At 42.4% G+C, this 19,449-nt stretch overlaps 1 long non-coding RNA gene across 3 annotated transcripts; it reads right to left on the bottom strand.

The window, feature by feature from the left end:
* Nucleotides 1–5,714: 5,714 nt before the first annotated feature.
* On the bottom strand, nt 5,715–17,662 carry LOC132208810 (uncharacterized). 3 transcript variants are annotated; one of them, XR_009444937.1, is made up of 3 exons: nt 17,095–17,662; nt 16,525–16,666; nt 5,715–12,693 (listed from the first exon to the last, which is right to left on the bottom strand). It is a non-coding gene; the product is annotated as an uncharacterized LOC132208810 (long non-coding RNA). The 3 variants fall into 3 exon arrangements; XR_009444939.1 differs by having other exon boundaries at nt 5,715–12,671; XR_009444938.1 differs by having other exon boundaries at nt 17,434–17,662.
* Between the last annotated feature and the right edge of the window lie 1,787 nt (nt 17,663–19,449).

Below are 19,449 nucleotides of genomic sequence, written 5' to 3'. Positions count from 1 at the left end.
GACAGTGCACTGGTGCACTCAACTTTCTTCTTTACCACCTTATCCAACTGTGTTCAGGGAGCTATCTGGAATTAGGCCCCAAGATCCCCCTTTATACCAATGATCCTAATGGCCCTGCCATTTACTGTATACTTTCCTCTTGCATTTAGCCTCCCAAACTGCATTACCTCAATTTTCTCTGAATTAAAGTCCGTCTGCCATTTCTCCATCCAACTTTCCGATTGATCTACATCCTGCTGTGTCCTTAGACACCCTAACTCACTATCCTCAGCTGCACCAATTTTCACAGCATTAGCAAACCAACTTAGATTTTCATCCAAATCTTTTATAAAAATAACAAACCTTGTGGAACACCCCTGGTTACAGATCTCCAGTCAAAAAACACCATCGCCACCCACCCTCTGTCCTCTAACCCAATCCAATTTACCAACGCACCATGGATCAATCTCATGTGACTTAATCTACTGGAACCACCTACAATGAGGGAGCTTGTCAAATATTTCCGTAGAGTACATGCAGACAACATCCACTGCGCTGCCTTCAATCAGCTTCGTGACTTCAAAAAAAACACAAGCCAGTTTGTGAGACATGACCTCTTCTGCAGGAAGCCACGTTGCATGTTATCCACATGAACTTTAGCAAGGCCTTTGACAAGGTTCCTCGTGGCAGGCTGATACAGAAGTCGAAGTGACCTTGGTTACACCATGAGTTGGGTACAGAACTGGCTTTGTCATAGAAGATGAAGAGTAGCTATAGATCTGAAACCAGTGCTTTTCTGTAGGAATCAGACCGCTGTCGTTAACATATTTATTATAAAAAATATTTGGAGGAGAACATAGGTGATCAAATTAGTAAATATGTGAATAACAGATCTGTGGAGCTGTGAGTAGTGAGGAGGAATGCTAGACGATACAGCAGGATATAGATTGACTGGAGGCTTGTATGGAAAAATGGCAGGTGGCATTTAATCCAGACAAATGTGAGGTGATACATTTTGGAAGGTCTAATGAAGGAGGGAAGTGCACAGTAAATGGTAGAATTCTGAGAAGCACAATCATAGAGCAGTATCTAGGTCTACAGGTTCACAGTTCCCTGAAAATGACAAGTCTAGTGGAGAAGATGGTCAGGGCAAAGTGTATAAAAACTGGTCATGTTGCAGCTCGCTAGAACTTCAGTGAGGCTACATCTGCAATGTTGTGTACAATTCTGCTCACCAAACCACCACAAGGATGATCAGCTTTGCAAAGGGTACAGAAACAGGTTACCAGGATGTCACCTTGTTTGGAGGATATTAGTTATGAGGAGATGTTGGATAAAATTGGTTTATTTTCTTTTGAACATCAGAGGCTGAGGGGCAACCCGGTAGAAATTTACAAAACTGGGAGAGACATGGATAGTTGGAGTCTAGAGTAGAAATGACAGTTTGTGTAGGGGACATAAGTTTAAAGTAATAGGGAAAATGTAAAGGAAGTGTGAAAAGTAAGTTTTTACACACAGGACAGTATGTGCCTAGAATGCATTGCCAGAGGAAGTGGGATAAGCAGGTACAATCACAATGCTTAAAAGACATCTTGATGGATTTGTGAATTGGCAGGGAATAGAGAGATACAAACTGTGCAGGGGAAAGAAAGAGATTTCATGATTAGAAAATCATGCGTTAATGGAGGCTTGTGGGCTAAAGGGACTATTCCTGTTCTGTAGTGTTATTTGAGACCTCAGTTTTTCAAATACAGACTGGAATATTGGTAGAGTAAGAGGCAGCAAGGGTAAGTTTTCCTGGATTGTATGCACGATAAATTTCCGAAAACAGTGCATTCAGTTCAAAAAGAAAGAGCGCTCGTTTGGTCCTACTTCTTGGGAATGATGGGAGCCAAGTAGATCAAGTGTCAGTGTCAGACCATTCAGGAGACCATGATCCCGTGTAGGAAGGTACAGAATAATGTCAGATAATAACCAGCATTAATTCAGAATGAGAAAACTCAATTGATGGAAAGTTGTCTTCAAGGGCAAGGTCAAAGCTGGACAGCAATGACTGGAGTGACAGGTTGATGGGACAAAGTATAAATAATAATAAGGGCTACTTTCAAAGAGAAGATGGCTCAAGTACACTCAAAAAGGAAAGGAAGTGCAAACATTCAGGGCTGCTTGTATGACAATTAGAATTTAAGATAAGATTTAAAAAAAACACTTATGATAGGTGTCAAGGAGAAAAGTCCAAATTGACAGTCACAAGGAATACAGAAGGTCCAGAAGTTGGGGCAAGCAGATGAAAAAGCACACAAGGAAGGGAGACAGTTAGGAGAAAAGGTTGGCAGCCAGTTGAGAGGGGCTGGTAACACACTGGCTATAACAATGTAGGAGAGAAACATGCAGATTCTGGGCTCAGACACAGGGCAAAATTTAGGAGCCCCTTGGCCTTATCGGAAGCAGCAGAGGCAGTGGATCGATTGCCACCATGAGTGAGACAATGAAGCTCTTTGAGCTCCTCAGTTGTTGTTGTAGGTGAGGATGGAGGATACATGGGGGAGGGGGAAGAAATGTTCAATGAGAACAAACTTGTATTAGAGATATCATTAAAAAATAAACATACTGCAGGTCACACAGAAAGCTGATTTGGCTCTTATGCTAAATATAAAGACTGAGAACTGGAGTTATAAACCAGTGGAAACAGATTCCATTGAAATGGTTCAGTACTGACTGTGATTGAAAGCAAAATCCAAACATCCAATAGCTACCTACAAACTCACTTCTGTGTCAGCAAATGAGATAAATGAGTGAATCCCTTCCCACCCTCAGAGCAGACGAATGGCCTCTCTCCAGCGTGAACTCGCTGGCGTATATTGAGGCTAGTTGATCACCTGAAGATATGTCTGCAAAAAACACACAAATAGTCTCTCAGCAGTGTGAACATATTGATGATTCATCAGTTGCCCAGAACATTTAAAGCACTTCCCACAGTTTGGACATTTAAAAGGTCTCTCGTCAGTGTGAGCAGCTTGTATGCCAGGACTGTGGTTCACCAAGTGAATCCCTCCCCACAATCAAGGCTTGCATTGTGCCAGTCCTGGTAATTAACTAAAACCGTGTCCACACACACAATACGTGTATGCTTTCTCCTTACATGTTCAAAATCTGATAATGTTCTGTTTACAATAAACTGAGGTGTCCATAAGACCCTGGGATTATGCCTGGTGTCAGTTTCCCTTTGAGTACACTGTGAAATCAATTTAAAACAGAACAATGCAATGAAGAGAGAGTCCACACAAACACCAGGCTGCCGATGCAATCAGCTCGTAATGAATCTGGTAGTTTGATTAGATTAGACTCCCTACAGTGTGGAAACAGGCCCTTTGGCCCAACAAGTCCACACTGCCCCTTGAAGCATCGGACCCAGACCCATCCCCCTATCACCCACACACCCCTGAACACTCCGGGCAAATTAGCATGGCTAATCCACCAATCCACCTAGCCTGCACATCTTTGGACTGTGGGAGGAAACCGGAACACCTGGAGTAAACCCACACAGCCATGGAGAGAATGTGCAAACTCCGCTCAGACAGTTGCCCGAAGCTGGAATCGAACCCGGGTCCCTGGCACTGTGAGGCTGCAGTGCTAACTACTGAGCCACCGTGCCACCCCGTAGGATTAATGACACACTATTTAAAAAAAAGTGACCACAAAAGCCAGTGATTCACTAATGTCGATCAGGGAACAGAAGCTGCCACCTGGTCTGGACTTATACAAGACTCTGGCGTCTTTGTGAGTGGACAGACAAAGAATGTTGAGAAAGAGGTGAAATACAGGTATTGACTAAATCCACATCTCAATCAGGACTTTGACATCATGTCACAAACCCTTAATCTTCACTGTTGTGAATGTCCAGTGTGGAAGATCTATGGAACACCATCACGGTGAGGACCCCCTCCAAGTCACACATCATCCTGACTTGTTTGAATCCAGTGCAGGATGAACAGCAATTTCCTCCAATTAAACACTGAGACAGCTTCTACACTGACTGCAACCTTCTGTCTAGTAACTGTGTGAAGCTGAACCAGACTGTTCACAACTCTGATGAAATACTTCACACTAAGATGAGCTTTCTCCTGCATCATCACCAAACTAACTGTTTCTATCTCAGTAACATCACCTGACTCCATCCACATCTCAGCTCATCTGCTGCTGAAACCCTATCCATTCTTTGTTACTTCTAGATTTAACTACTCTAACACAGACCGGTCCCCTACATTCAACCTTCCTGTAATGTTGGAGTGATTCAAATCTCTGCTGTCTCATTTCTAGTGTTATTGGCCCAAAGTGCATCACAGGTGCTAAAAAGATACATCAACAGATCTGTTAAAAGACTATCCAATTTAGCATCGTGATAGTACCATACAGCATGATAAGTTTTTCTCAAAGTGAGAATGGGACCTACTTTCCACAGGACTGTACAGTAGTTACTCTCACCGAATGCTGTTCTGGATAAACGCTGAGGATGAGCTAACATAGGTTTTCCCCTCCCTCTCTCGCACTGTTCTTCCTCATCCCTGTTGTACCATTTTGTTTCTATGTCTCCTGTACACTCAAACATGTCTGTGTAGCTCCTTGAAAAGATAACTTTAATAAAACTTCAAGTATATTCTTTTTTGCTTCATGCAGCAAGTCATATGTGTATTGTCTCCTCTTTTCTTACACTCGCAAAATCCTGCTGAGAAGAAAATGCCAGTTGCTGAAGGAACATTCGCAACAGTGGGATTCAAACCCACATCAATGAAAAGACTGGAGTCTTAATTCAGCTCCTTAAGACTGTTCAGCCACAGTAACTGACAAGTCGTGGTCATCCTTATTGTCTTCAATGATGATGTCGCTGCACCAAATTTTAGTCATGGAGCAGGAGAGGCCTCGAGACTGCATTACCATTTCTTAAATCTCTAACAACCTCAACCTCAACACCATTTTTGCCTCAAATCCCTGCAGAGTCTCCAATTTCTCTCAGGTTACCTCTCATGCTTTTCTCTTCTCAAGAAAAGAACTTCTTGCTGTTTAACAGAAAGTGTGAAAGAAACATAGGAGGTCTGGCAATGAGACAAGTGAAATCATGTTAGTTTCAAGATATTTGCACTATTTCTTTCTCTCCGCAGGAATGGCTTCACTAACATCCTACATAATTGTTAAAAATTGTAACAACTATGTAGCAATTAAAGCTAAAATTCGATCTTCTCTCTTAATCATTTGCAGCACCCGCAGAAGACTTTAGACCCATTTCTGTCCTTTTCCATACCCATCCTGAATCGAAAAGAGCGAAAATAACAGACCTGCTGAATTTATCCAGCACATTTTCTGGACATTTTGGGTTTCTAAATTAATTCCCTCAATGTGTCAAATGTCTTAAATGCTTGCTCACAAGGTCTTCGTATCTGCTATTTAAATAGTGCACTGTGAACACTTCAATCATCCATTTTATATGAAACAAGCACACAGTAACTGAACCGTCTTCACGCAAAAATACAAAAATGTATTTCCTTTCTCATCTTTTAAGCCCGTTTGGTTTTTTGTACCATTTAATATGAAGTCTTACAACTGCACCAGAAACCTCTGGTTAAAAAGATTCTGAAAATGTAGTCCGTAACATGAGAATTGGCAAAAGTTGTTGACACACAGAAGAAAGAAAATGTTGTGTGAGATTCAGCAAATAAAGGAACATTTCTTAGACTGTAGCTGAAAAAAATTGGTTTATTGAAACAGACTTTTTCACCATTCGACCGAGTGACTGGAGTTATACAGGGCACTTAAAGATGAGGGCAACAACATCACGAAATTAATTTTGAATGTTAAATCCTGGAGCAAGTACTGAAAATGGATTGCAATGTGAATGAGAAGAATACATTGGAACCTTGGGATTTTCTAAAGCAGTTACCTTTTACTTCCTTGGACTGCAGCGGCGTCCGTGAAAAACCCATTTGTCACCTTATAAAGCAGGATTTGAACATTGACTGTGGAAGGCCAAGTTAACTCAGTTGTTGGAACATACGCTGTTTAAGTGCAGAGTTGTGAGTATGAGCCCAACACTGGGCACCACCTGTTTATTTAGTATTTTCCCTTTGCAAATTCCCTTCCTCCAGCTATTCTTGATGACCCTTACATCCCATGAATCAGCTTAGCGAATCTCTTTTGCACCGCATTCAACGCCAGCATATCCTTTCTTAAATACGAGTAGCTAAACCAATATGGCTTCACCAACATCCAATACAGTTGTTACAAGATGTCCCGATCCTCAAAACACCAACACCTCGCAGTTAAGGCCAAAATTCCATTTACTTTCTTCATAACTTCAGCATCAGTTTAGGACTTTAGACCCATTCTTGTCCTTTTCCATACAAATCCTGAATCGAATAGTTATAATAACTGCCTGCAAAATGCTATCCCACTGAAACTTCAACCACTTGCTCAACTTTGTAACCTAAAGTCAAGTCCAGGACCTTCCCCTTCCTTGTTGGGACTTCTACTTAGTGGCTGAAAAAATGCTCTCCTGGATGTATTTTAAAAATTCTGATAAATCCTTCACATTATGACGACTCCATTAATGTTGAGGAAGTTGAAAGTCTCTGCTACCATAATCCTGCTACTTCTACACTTTCTCAAAATCTGTCTCCTTATTTATTTAAAGGGGTTTTCAAAAATGTCACCTGTCCTTATTGCTCTATAGATTCCTGAAGCAAAATAACAATATTTCCTCCTCCTTTACCACCTCCACTGCCTTGCATGAAGGCCCTGTATCCTGGAATACTGAGCTGCTAACCATGTCCAAGTGACAGCAATGGCTTTCTGACCCCACTAATTTGTATCCTCAAATCATCTGCCTTATTCATCTGACTCCAAGCATTAAATACCATTCACCCGTGGCAAACTCGCTTATATCTTAATTGCCCAATGACAATGCCTTCCAGACTCTCTTGTTTCTTCTCTTTTTGGCCATTATTATTTTTGAACATTGTCTGGATTTCAGCCCACTGCTAAACTTTTTACATGACCCCCAACAGTACTGGAAACCCATCCCCAGCTCCCACAAGGATGCAGTTCCCATTCCAGTTTAGGTGTAACCGCTGTGTGTAATTCTACTCTTCCTGCTGAAGGACGGATGTTGTAAAACTTCAAAAGGTTCAGAAAAGAATTGTAATGGTTATTATTGTAATAGTGTACCATTAGTACACTAAGTTTCAAGCATTTTGGGATGACTCGGTTCCCAGTTGCTCATATGAAATGTACTGACTGTCATTGAGTGAAAAATAAAAACCACAGGTTCCTCGCACTTGTTGGAGGTGAGGATAGAGGAGATAGGCTCTCCATCTCCCCTTTCAAAATAAATTAGTCTGCTTTTGAGATAAAGATCCAATGCACAGTAGTTTTAATAAAATTTATATCATTTTTTCTCCCAACAAGGTAACCAGACATGTGGTGTTTTCAAACATCATGAGAAACAAGCCCAGATAACATGACTTGAATACAGATAATACGAGCAACAAAAATTCCTACAGATTCTTGGGAACTCATTGGTGTTTAACCACAGTGGCTCAGCGGTTAGCACTGCTGCCTCACAGTGCCAGGGACCTGGATTTGATTCCACCCTTGGGCAACCGAGTGTGTGGTTGTTGGCATATTCTCCCTGTGGCTGCGTGGGTTTCCTCTAGGTGCTCTGGTTTCCTCCCACGTGCTGGTTAGTGGATTCGCCAAGCTAAATTGCCCAGAGTGTTCAGTGATGCGTACATTAGGTGGGCTACGGGGAGATGTGTCTGGGTGGGATGCTCTGAGGTTTTGTGTGGAATTCTTGGGCCGAAGGGCCTGTTTCCATACTGTAGGAATACTCCGAATTCTATGAAAACCCGTCCTAATGAACGAGGGAATCCCTTTTCACACACTGCGGGTGGATTGTCTTTACCCAGTGTGAATGTGTTGATCTACAGCAATAAAACGTTATCATTTTCAAAACCTACTCTACAGTTACGTATTTGTTATTGAGATTAATGCGAAAGGACTAATAAATTAAACGCCATTTATTTCAATGCCAGAGGCCTAACAGCTAAGGCAGAGGAACTCAGGGCAAGATTGGAAACATGAAACTGGGTTATCATTGCAATTACAGAGGCAAGGCTCAGAGGTGGACAGGGCTGCCAGCTTAATGTTCTAAGATATAGTTCCTATAGAAAGGATAGAAAGTCGAAGGGGGAGGGGGAAGCAAAGCAAGAGAGGAGGGAAAAGTGGCATTTTTGAGCAAGGATAACATTACGGCATTACTTAGGCAGGATATATCTGAGAATACATCCAGGGAAGTTATTTGGGTGGAACTGAGAAATAAGAAAGGGATGATCACCTTATTGGGATTATACTATAGCCACCCCCATTAGTCAGCAGGAATCTGACAAATAATTTTGAAAGAAGTTATCTGGAAGAATAACAGGGTGGTGATGGAAGGGATTTTAACTTTCCAAACAGACTGGGAATTCCATGGTCTAAAAGGCTTGGATGGAGCGGAGTTTGCTGAGAGTGTAGAGGAAAATGTTTTGATTCAGTATGTGATGTACCGACTACAGAAGGTGCAAAACTTGACCTGCTGTTGGCAAATAAAGCAGGACAGGTGACTAGGGTATCAGCAGGGGAGGACTTTGGGGCCAGTGACCATAATTCTATTAGTTTTAAAATAGTGATGGAAAAGAGTAGACCGGATCTGAAAGTTAAAGCTCTATATTGGAGGAAGGCCAATTTTAATGGTATTACACAAGAGCTTTCAAAAGTTGATTGGGGCAGATGTTCGCAGGTAAAACAGAAAGTTAGAAAGTGGGAAGCCTTCAAAAAAAAAAGAGATAACGAGAGTTCAGGGACAGTATACTCCTGTTCGGGTGAAGGACAATGCTGGTAGGTATAGGGAATTCTGGATGACTAGAGAAATCAAGGTTTTGGTCAAGAAAAACGAGGAAGGACATGTCAGGTATAGACAGCAGAGATCGAGTGAATGCTTACAAGAGTATAATGACAATAGTATACTTAAGAGGGAAATTAGTAGGGCAAAAAGGGAACATGAGGTAACTTAGGCAAATAGTATTAAGGAAAATCCAGTGGGATTCTACAAATAGATTAAGAACAAAAAGGATAACGATGGAGAGATAGGGCCCCTTAAAAAGCAGCAATGCCTCCTATGTGTGGAATTGCAAGAAATGGGGAATATAATAAAACAAGTATTATGCATCAGTATTTACTACAGAAAAGGATATGGAAGATATGGACTGTGGGGAAATAAATAGCAACATCTTGAAAATTATCCATATTACAGAGGTAGTGATGCTTAAAACGTATAAAAGTGGATAAATTCCTGGGACCTGATCAGGTGTATCCGAGAACTCGGAGGGAAGCTAGGCAAGTGATTGCTGGGCCCCTTGCTGAGATATTTGTATCATCGATAGTCACATTTGAGGGACCAGAAGTTGGCTAATGTGGTGCCACTATTTAAGAAAGGTGGTAAGGAAAAGCCAGGGAACTATAGGCCAGTGAGCCTGATATTAGTGGTGGGAAAGTCGTTCTAGGAATCCTGAGGGATAGTACTTGAAATATTTGGAAAGGGAAGGACTGATTAGGGATAATCAACATGGCTGTGTGTGTGGGAAATCATGTCTCACTAACTTGATTTTTTTTGATGGAGGAACAAAGAGGATTGAGTAGCGCAAAGAGGTGGATGTGTTCTATATGGATGTCACTAAGGCGTTTGACAAGGTTCCTCATAGTAGACTGATTAGCAAGGTCAGATCAGATGGAATACAGAGAGAACCAGTCATTTGGAAACAGATCTGGCTTGAAGGTAGAAGACGGAGTGCTGGTGGAGGGTTGCTTTGTCGACTGGAGGCCTGTGACCAGTGGTGTGTCATTTATAAAGATGATTTGGATGTGAATGTAGGAGTTATAGTTACTAAGTACCAATCCTTGCAGCATACTGCAGGTCAAAGGCCTTTCCAAATGGCCAGCTCTCCCTGGATTCCATGTGATCTAACCTTGTTAATCAGTCGACCATGAGGAATATCGAAAACATCCACCGCTCTGCCATCAATCTTGTTTCTAACTTCTTCAAAAAAACTCAATCAAGTTAGTAAGGCATAATTTCCTATGGACAAAGCCATGTCAACTATTCCCCATTCAGTCCACGCTTTCCAAATATATGTAAATCCTATCCCTCAGAATTCCCTCCAACAACTTACCCACAACTGACATCAGGCTCACTAAAAGTTTATTGTTCCCTGGTTTTATGTTACCACCTTTCTTAAACAATGGCACCAGATTAGCCAACCTCCAGTGTAACAGCTCACCTATGACTGTCAATGGTGCAAATATCTGAGCAAGGGGCCCAATCGCAAGCCTAGCTTCCCGCAAAGTTCGAGAATACACCTGAAGAGGTCCTGGGGATTTATCCACCTTTATGCTCTGTATGGCATCCAGCACCACCTCCTCTACAACATGGAACTTTTCAAGATACACATTCATTTCTCTAAGTTCTTTAGCTTTTGTATCCTTTATCACAGTAAATACTGATGTAAAATACTTTTTTGTATCTCACCCATCTCGTGCATTCCCACACATAGGCGGTCTTACTGTGCTTTTAAGAAGCATAGTAGTGTCAAAATTGGCCTCATTTAAAACTTTGACTCTTCGACCAAAGTCTATCCTTTTCCATAATTATTTTAAAACTAATAGAGATATAATCATAGGCCCCAAAATATTGTCCCCCCTGCTGACCCCTCAGTCCCCTGCCCTACCTTATTTCCCAAGAGAAGATCAAGTTTTGAGCAGGGACTAATGACACCAGTACAAACAGCCCAAAGATCAAAGTTCATTCCTTGATTTAAGGGCAAAATCCTTCAAATGTGGTTGTGGTGAACTTGCTGGTGTGTTAACAGTTGGGATGATTGAGTGAATCCCTTTCCACACATAGAACAAGTGAATGGTCTGTCCCCAGAGTGAACTCGCTGGTGTCTCAGCAGGTTGGTTGAGTGAGCAAATCCCTTCCCATACTCGGAACATGTGAACAGTCTGTCCCCACTGTGAACTCGTTGGTGTTTCAGCAGGTTGCTTGACTGAGTGAATCCCAGCCCACAATCAGAGCAAATGAACAGTTTCTCCCCAGTGTGACTGCGTTGGTGCATTTCCAGCTGGGATGGGTAAATAAATCCCTTCCCACAATCCCCACATTACCACAGTCTCTCCCCAGTGTGACCGTGCTGGTGTTTGGGCATTTCAGATGAATCTTCACAGAATCTTCGACACACAGACAATACGCATTTCTCCCTGGTGTGAACAGTGCTTCTTCCTTTAATGTTCAAAATCCTGAGATAATTAGGTTACGACAAACAGATTGAGTGTCAGATCTGGATGTGGTTTTGTTTGATTTCTCTGAATGCAATCACAATTTCAAACTGAAGAAAAAAAAAGTAGAGAGAGAGAGAGAAACCAGAAGAACACACACAAAGATTGTCAAACTCAGAAATTAATCTGATCAATTGTGGATGCAACACTGAGGGGCACTGCTGGATTATCAGTAAAACTGAACTGGTTCATTAAATGTCCTTCAGGGAAGGGAAACAGTCAGCGTTTGTCCAAAACTACAAAAAGAGATAGAGTTTGGACAGACATGAAGGGCAGGCATTTTATTCATCTGAAAATGAATCCAATTCCTGTTTTCTCTCCATACCCTCTGATCCTTCTGAAGGACTAAGATGCAGAAAAATACCTGAAATCTAAAATAAAAACAGAAAATGATAGAGATACTCAGCAGATCTGGCAGCATCTGAAATGGTGATAGATGCAGGAACCATTGCAATCTTGAAGAAGTGTTGAGATGATCATCCACTGCACCAAAATACAGGTTACACACCGAGTGCCAGAAAACGGGCCTAGCTTCAATAGGTGCTTGATGGCCAGCACCGATACAATGGGGACATTGTTGAACACAATGTTACCCGAGTGTCTGACCCCATTTAGTTCCGTGTTTCTCTCCTATTCTCTTTTAGGAAACAGGCAGCAGCAAGTAGTGAAGAATGCAAATGATATTTCGGCCTTCATTGTGAGAGGATTCGAGTACAGGAAGAGGGATATCTTTCTATAAGGGCCTTGGTGAGACCACACCTGGAGTCGTGTGCACCTTTGTTCTCCTTTCCAGAGGAAGGATGGCCTGGCTACTGAATGATCGGAAAGAAGGTTCACCAGACCAATTCCTGGGATCACAGGACTGATGTATGAAAAGAGATTTGATCTTGATTAATCCTTCTTTCTTTTAATCTTTCAGCCACCGACAACATCATGAACTAATTTCAAATCCCATTTGCTGATTTGAGTCTTTTACTGCTAAAGCTATACTTTGGTTCCCATTCCCCTGTCATACGAGTTTAAATCCTCACCAGTGGAACTAGCAAAAGCATCAACAAGAATATCTGTCCCAGCTCTGCCCAGGACAATTGTTCAAGCTTGTGCATGTCCCACCTTCCCCAGAAACAAACAAACAGTCTCAATGCCTCAGGAATCCAAACCTTTTAAGTTATAGCTCCAGCCATGCACTCATCTCATCTGTCCTCTTATGCTTTTACTAGCACATGCATTGTAGCAGCTCACACTGTTACGGGATTAGATCACGAAAGGTCCTGTGGGGGGTATAAAAGAGTCCTGTTGAGAAGGAACATTAGGGAATTTACTTGGGTTTCTGTAAACAGACAGTTCAAAACACATAAGCATTTTAACAAGAGGCAGTTTTTAAAGGCCTGGTTCAGCCACAATCACAAGTTTGTTACTTAATAAAAAGTAGAAGCAAAAGTCTGATCCTACAGCATTCTGAACTGTTTAGGTAATTGTAACCAGAAATGCAAACAACCAATTAACATGAAATGGTTAGCTGAATTCCTTGAGCAAATGTTTGTCAGCAATAAAAGCAGCTCACTGTATCATTATGGAAGGAAAAGCAATAAATGGCGTAAACACAACCTCGAAAAGACCAACAACATAGGAAGGGGCAAAGGAAGATTATAAAGAGAGAAGTCAGGGCTGCAGAGAGATAAAACAATTGAAATGTAGATACGGATAATTTGAATAAATTCTTACATCCAAAGATCAAGGGAAGAGTGACAAAGATAGATTACAAAATCCGAAATGAAGATATGGTTAGTGCCTTAGTTATTTGTGAAATCTGAACAAATTTTGTTTCATGGCTTGGTAAAGCTCTAAAGTGACTGAATTTCACACTCAGTGGAACTGGAATAGATGCTTTTTATTAAAACAAGAAAGTAATAATGGAAAGCGCTTAGAGTAGAAAATGAAACTTCAGTTTAAAAATCATTTACAGAATGCAAATCGTTGGGATTGTAAACTGCAGCAGCAAGTCAGAAACACTGTTTGATCTTTTAAGCTGAAGTAAGAGAGGGATTTTTCCACAATTTGTCAACTGTATTACAAAATTGTAGTCACTTTATATCAGAGTTGAGTTTAAAAGACTTAATCACAATTCCTAACAATCCACACTACAGTTAGTAGAGAATTTGGAAAAGTTCTTCGTGATAAGATACCATTTTGGTTTTTGGCAAAAAAATGTGGTGCAGCTGGCAAATGTCTGAGGAGGAATATAACTGTCAAAAGCATTGTAAGGTCCCAAAGACAGACGAAGTAGTTTTCGAGCTAACCTCAGGAGATTATAGAAGGGTTTAGGACTGAACATAGTGTTGTCCACGATTGTTTGAACATAGGACATAGAACATTACAGCACAGTACAGGCCCTTCGGCCCTTGATGTTGTGCCGACCTGTCATACCGATCTCAAGCCCGTCTAACCTACACTATTCCATGTACGTCCATATGCTTATCCAATGACACCCTAAATGTACCTAAAGTTGGCGAATCTACTACCGTTGCAGGCAAAGCGTTCCATTCCCTTACTACTCTCTGAGTAAAGAAACTACCTCTGGCATCTGTCCTATATCTTTCACCCCTCAATTTCAAGCTATGCCCCCTCGTACTCGCCGTCACCATCCTAGGAAAATGGTTTGCTTACTGGATTGGATATATTGATTTGGGGTGTGTGGCTAACAATGACAACAATATTGCATGTAAATAACACCTAGCGAATGGAATAAAAATATCACAATCAGCCAGGGAAAGTTTGAGTGTCACTGTCCACTCTTCCAATCTGAGCTGTATTTAAGAGGGGAATTAGGCCTCATGTGAAAGCCAGGTTTGGAGTGGACTCTGACCTCTCCCACACATGCGGTAACAGAGCTCTGAATAAAGGTCACTTGTACAACTGAACACAACACAAACTTCTCCCGACAACAATGTGGCACTGGGTGTAAGCTTGACAATGCTACATTTGAGATCTCGTATTTTAGTGTATCTCTTAACTTCCTATCTTCAGCTTTCAGGTCCTCCTCCCTTGGTTTTCCTATGTCACTGGTACAATCGGATGTTCACCCTCCCACTCCAGAATGTCCTGAAGCTGCTCCATGTCATCGCTAATCCTGGCACCAGGGAGGCAACATACCATCCTGGATTCATGTCTCTCTCTATTGAATCCCCTGTCTCTACAGTCATATTTATCGTTTCCCTCCCCTTCTATGCAGCGGAGTCACTCCGAGTGCCATGAACCCGACTGATGCTGCTTCCCGAGTGGCCACCCCAACATCCTCCACCTCCCCCGAACAGTACCCAAAACAGTATATCTATTTGAGGGGGATGACTCTAGCACTTCCTTTCTGAGCCTTTTACGTGTCTGATGGTCACCCATTCCCTTGCTGTCTGTGTAATCTTCACCTGCTGCGTGACCAATCTGTTGAGAATGCGACCACAACCTTCTCAGTTACCATGGATGCTCCATACTGACTGCACCCACAGCTCAAGCTCTGAAAAGCAGTTAACTAGTAGCTGCAGATGGACACACTTCCTGCACAAATAGCCAATAGGGACACTGGTAATGTCCCGGAGTTTAATGCGGAAAACCGTGAGGTGATTCACGTTGGAAGGAGTAACAGGAATACAGAGTACTGGGCTAATGGTAAGATTCTTGGTAGTGTGGATGAGCAAAGAGATCTCGGTGTCCATGTACATAGATCCCTGAAAGTTTCCACAAGTTGATAGGGTTGTTAAGAAGGTGTACAATGTGTTCGTTTTTACTGATCGAGGGATTGAGTTTCAGAACCATGAGGTCATATTGCAGCCGTACGAAACTCTGGTGCGGCCGCACTTGGAGTTCTGGTCACCGCATCGCAGGAAGGATGTGCAAGCATTGGAAAGGGTGCACAGGAGATTTACCAGAATGTTGCCTGGTATCGAGGGAAGGTCTTATGAGGAAAGGTTGAGGGACTTTAGGCTGTTTTCGTTAAAGAGAAGGTTCAGAGGTGACCTAATAGAGACATACAAGATGATATGAGGATTAGATAGGGTGGACACTGAGATCCTTTTTCCTCAGATGGAGCTGGCTAGCACGAGGGGATATAGCATTAGATTGACGGGTCATAGATATCGTACAGATGTCAGACATAGGTTCTTTACTCAGAGTAATAAGGGCGTGCAATGCCCTGCCTGCAACAGTAGTAGACTCGCCAAGTTTAAGGGCATTTAAGTGGTCATTGGATAAACATATGGATGATAATGGAATAGTGTAGGTTAAATGGGCTTCAGTGTGGTTTCACAGGTCGACACAACATCAAGAGCCTATGTTCTATTGTGCAAGAGGAGCACACCACAGATGTGATGTCTTCTGTTATGACTTCTCTCCAGATTAAACCAGTTTCTGCCTTAAAAAGAATTTAATTAAGCTAGGTCCTCCCCCTTCATTTCAAACATTACTATTATAAACCTAAAGCCCCTAACTTTATTTAAGCTAATACATACTTTAAAAACTGTAAGAAAGTTCTTTACGGTATCAAATATCAATTTGAGAGACTTTCTGAACTGCCCAAACTGAGACTGAGCATCACACTCAATCTTTCAGTTTCACTTTCTGTTTCACCCAACTCCAAAGCACTCTCACTTAGCCAAGCAGTACTCACAGTGCAGCCTTTTCATTTTCATTGTCTGCTCACACCCACTCTGATCTCAGCCTCCCATACTGTTTCAACGCAGCTCAATGGAAGCTCAGGGAACAGCATCTTCACATTAAATGCAGTAATTTATAACCCTCAGGAATCAACACAGACTTCAGTTTCAGGATCAATGGAGTTGTCAGGAAATGGAAGATTCCACCTGGAGGGGTGCTGGAATTTGTGCACATAAGGAATTTTAAAAGGAAGTTTGCAGGTATTCAAGAATGAAAAATGTATGGATTAAAATCATGAAGTAGGCGATTGGGACTAAATATGGCAGTTCTTTAAAAGAGACGAGGTGTTGTTTGGACAAATCTACCCCTCTCAGGCCAATATCTCCTTTCTCAGCTGCAGGATATAGAACTGAACACTTATCCCAGGGGTGATCAAACCAAAAATTTGAATATCCTGCTTTCAAGTTACAAACTTACCAGGAATATTCTCCCACGCATAGAATGGTTATACCTCTTCCCTTTCCCAGTTAAGTGTCAATGATACTCAGATCCTGATCACTCCGCTTAATGGAGAACATGCTTTGTGATCCTGGTCTGCAAATTATTCTCAATAAATATCCTGTAAAGCAAATCCACAAGAGATAAATAACGGTCAGCCCTGGACAGAAATCCAGAAAACACAACAAGATTGTCTGGAAAAGGCAAACATTTCTCTTGGTTTCTGTTAGTTATGTATAAATCCTCCTCTTCAAAGCACCCTGCTCCCCCACACAGAAAAATGCAGAGGTAAAATACACCCATTATTAGAGACTGAGGAAGTCAGACATTAATAAATTTGACCAGGGAGCACAAGGGGACTCAGAGCACTTTCAGTGATTTGATCCCAATCATATGAATACTGGGCAAACGGATATGCTTTAATAGATCATAATATTTAAAGCAGGACTTCCTACAGTGAGAGTGCAACAGGTAACATGAAGTTCTAAGCAAGGGTTAGCGGATCCGAAACGTTATTTTTTTTTCTTTCACAGATGCTACCAAACCTACTGAGCTTTTCCAGCAACTTTGTTTTTGAACATGCAGTTCTGAACGCGTTTTCGGCATTTCTCCTCCATTAAATATCTAACGTATAACTTGCAGCAATTTATACTGCCTGAAGCCAGTACTCCGCCAGTGTCAAAAGTCCTTCCCAGGAAATACACGCCATGTCTCACAGTCTGGGAAAGAAGTCCAGAAAAACAAAAACAAACATTTCTCTTGTCTTAATCTCCTCTCCCAAACAAGAAAGGCTGCGCTTGCGTTCCACTGCAGATTGCCACCTATAAATATGGCGATCCCGCATGAGTCCCGAAGATCATTGCCCCTAATAAAGATGGTGGCAATTACCTCTGCCTATCGCAGCCTCAGGTCCGCAGCAGTTTTTTCGTTTGCTGCAAAACACGGGGCCGGCATGTTAAAATTTGTTTTCTGACATGCATCAACGGCTATTAAAGCCTCTCAGTCAATACCGAAAGTATTTCCCTCCCGTTTTTTTGCAGCTTTCCTTTTTGTCCCGTGTACTGTACTTTCGGCAAGCAGCTAACCTTCAGTCGCAGAGATATTGCGTCTCCGGACAAAGACGATCACGTGACTTTCAAACAGACAAACATCTCACTCGCTCTGATTGGTTGGAGGATAGGCCGCTTCCATTGGGTCCTCCAAGCCCCGCCCCGTGCTCCGATTGAACCAAAGCTGACATCGCTCACAGGGAGACAGCAATAGCTGCATGTGCTGGAGTCAAGGATGACACAGTGTGAAGCTGGAGGGACACAGCGAGCCAGGCACCATCAGAGGAGCAGGAAAGTTAATGGTTCAGGACCCTTCTTCAGAAATGGGGCGGCGGGGGGGGGGGGAGGATGGGAGCTGAGACATAAACAGAGTGGGGGCTGGGGAAGGTAGGTGGGAAGGTGATAGGTGAGTGCAGGTAGTCAGTGGTGAAGATTTTTCCTGCTGTTCATTCGCTCTGTGAGTGATGGTGAGGGTTCATCCCGAGATGGGTAAAAAAAGGGCCATTCCTGATTCTCCTAATGTACGGCAAAACAGCTTGTATTTTATGGAAACTTTTACTCTGTCATTTTCCTCGATGTTTTGGCTGTTTCAGAGACTTGGATAGAGCAGGGTCAGGAATGGATGTTGCAAGTTCCAGGGTTTAGATCTTTCATTGAGGTCAGGGAAGATGGTAAAAGAGGGGGAGGTGTGGCTTTGTTAGCCAAGGACAGAACAACGGTGGCTGAAAGAACTTTTGATGAGGTGGTATGGGCTGAGATCAGAAACAGGAGAGGAGAGGTCACACTGCTGGGAGTTTTTTATAGGCCCCCGCAAAGTTCCAGGGATGTGGAGGAGTGGATTGGCAAAATGATTCTGGGCAGGAGTGAAAAGAACAGGGTGGTCATTATGGCAGATATTAACTTCCCTGACATTGAATGGAAATGCTATAACTCTAGAATGTTGAATGCATCAGTTTTTGTCCAATGTGTGCAGGAGGGTTTCCTGACTCGGTATGTCGAAGGGCCGACAAGAGGGGAGGCCACACTGGATCTGGTACTTGGTAATGAACCAGGCCAGGTGTTTGATTTAGTGGTAGGTGAGCACTTTGGACAGAGTGACCATAATTTGGTTATGTTTACTGTAGCAATGGAAAGGTTTAGGAGTATGCCACAGGGCAAGAGTTATAGATTGGGGAAGGGCAATTATAATGCGATTAGGCAAGACTTAGGAGGCATAGAATGGGTTAGCAAAATGCAAGGGATGGGGACAATCGAAATGTGGAGCTGGTTGATGGAACAGATATTGCTGTCCTTAATAAGTATGTCCCTGTCAGGCAGGGAGGAAGCGATAAGGTAAGGGAACTGTGGTTTACGAAAGAAATTGTATCTCTTGTTAAGCAGAAGAGGGAGGCATATGTGACGATGAGACAAGATGGTTCAGATGAGGCGATGGAGAGTTACAGATTAGCTAGTAAGGATTTAAAGAGAGAGTTAAGAAGAGCAAGGAAGGGACATGAGCAGACATTGGCAGGTAGAATAAAGGAGAACCCTAAAGCGTTCTATAGGTATGTGAGGAATAAGACGATGTCTCGGGGAGGAATAGGGCCAGTCAAAGACAGAAGTGGGAAGTTGTGTGTGGACCCTGTGGAGATTGGAGAGGTGCTAAATGATTATTTCTCATCTGTTTTCACTGAGAAACAGGAGAATATTGTAGAGGAGGTGACTGAGTTACGGGCTACTAGAATTGAAAGGATTAAGGTTAGTAAGGAGGAGGTGTGATCAATTCTAGAAGGTGTGAAGTAGATAAATCCCCTGGGCCAGATGGGATTTTTCTGAGGATTGTCTGGGAAGCCAGAGAGGAGGTGGCGGAGTCTTT

The sequence above is a fragment of the Stegostoma tigrinum genome, unplaced genomic scaffold (assembly GCF_030684315.1).
Source record: "Stegostoma tigrinum isolate sSteTig4 unplaced genomic scaffold, sSteTig4.hap1 scaffold_54, whole genome shotgun sequence".
Lineage (NCBI taxonomy): Eukaryota > Metazoa > Chordata > Chondrichthyes > Orectolobiformes > Stegostomatidae > Stegostoma > Stegostoma tigrinum.
Note: the sequence above shows the minus strand (reverse complement) of the source record. Positions and strands in the feature narration are given on the sequence as shown.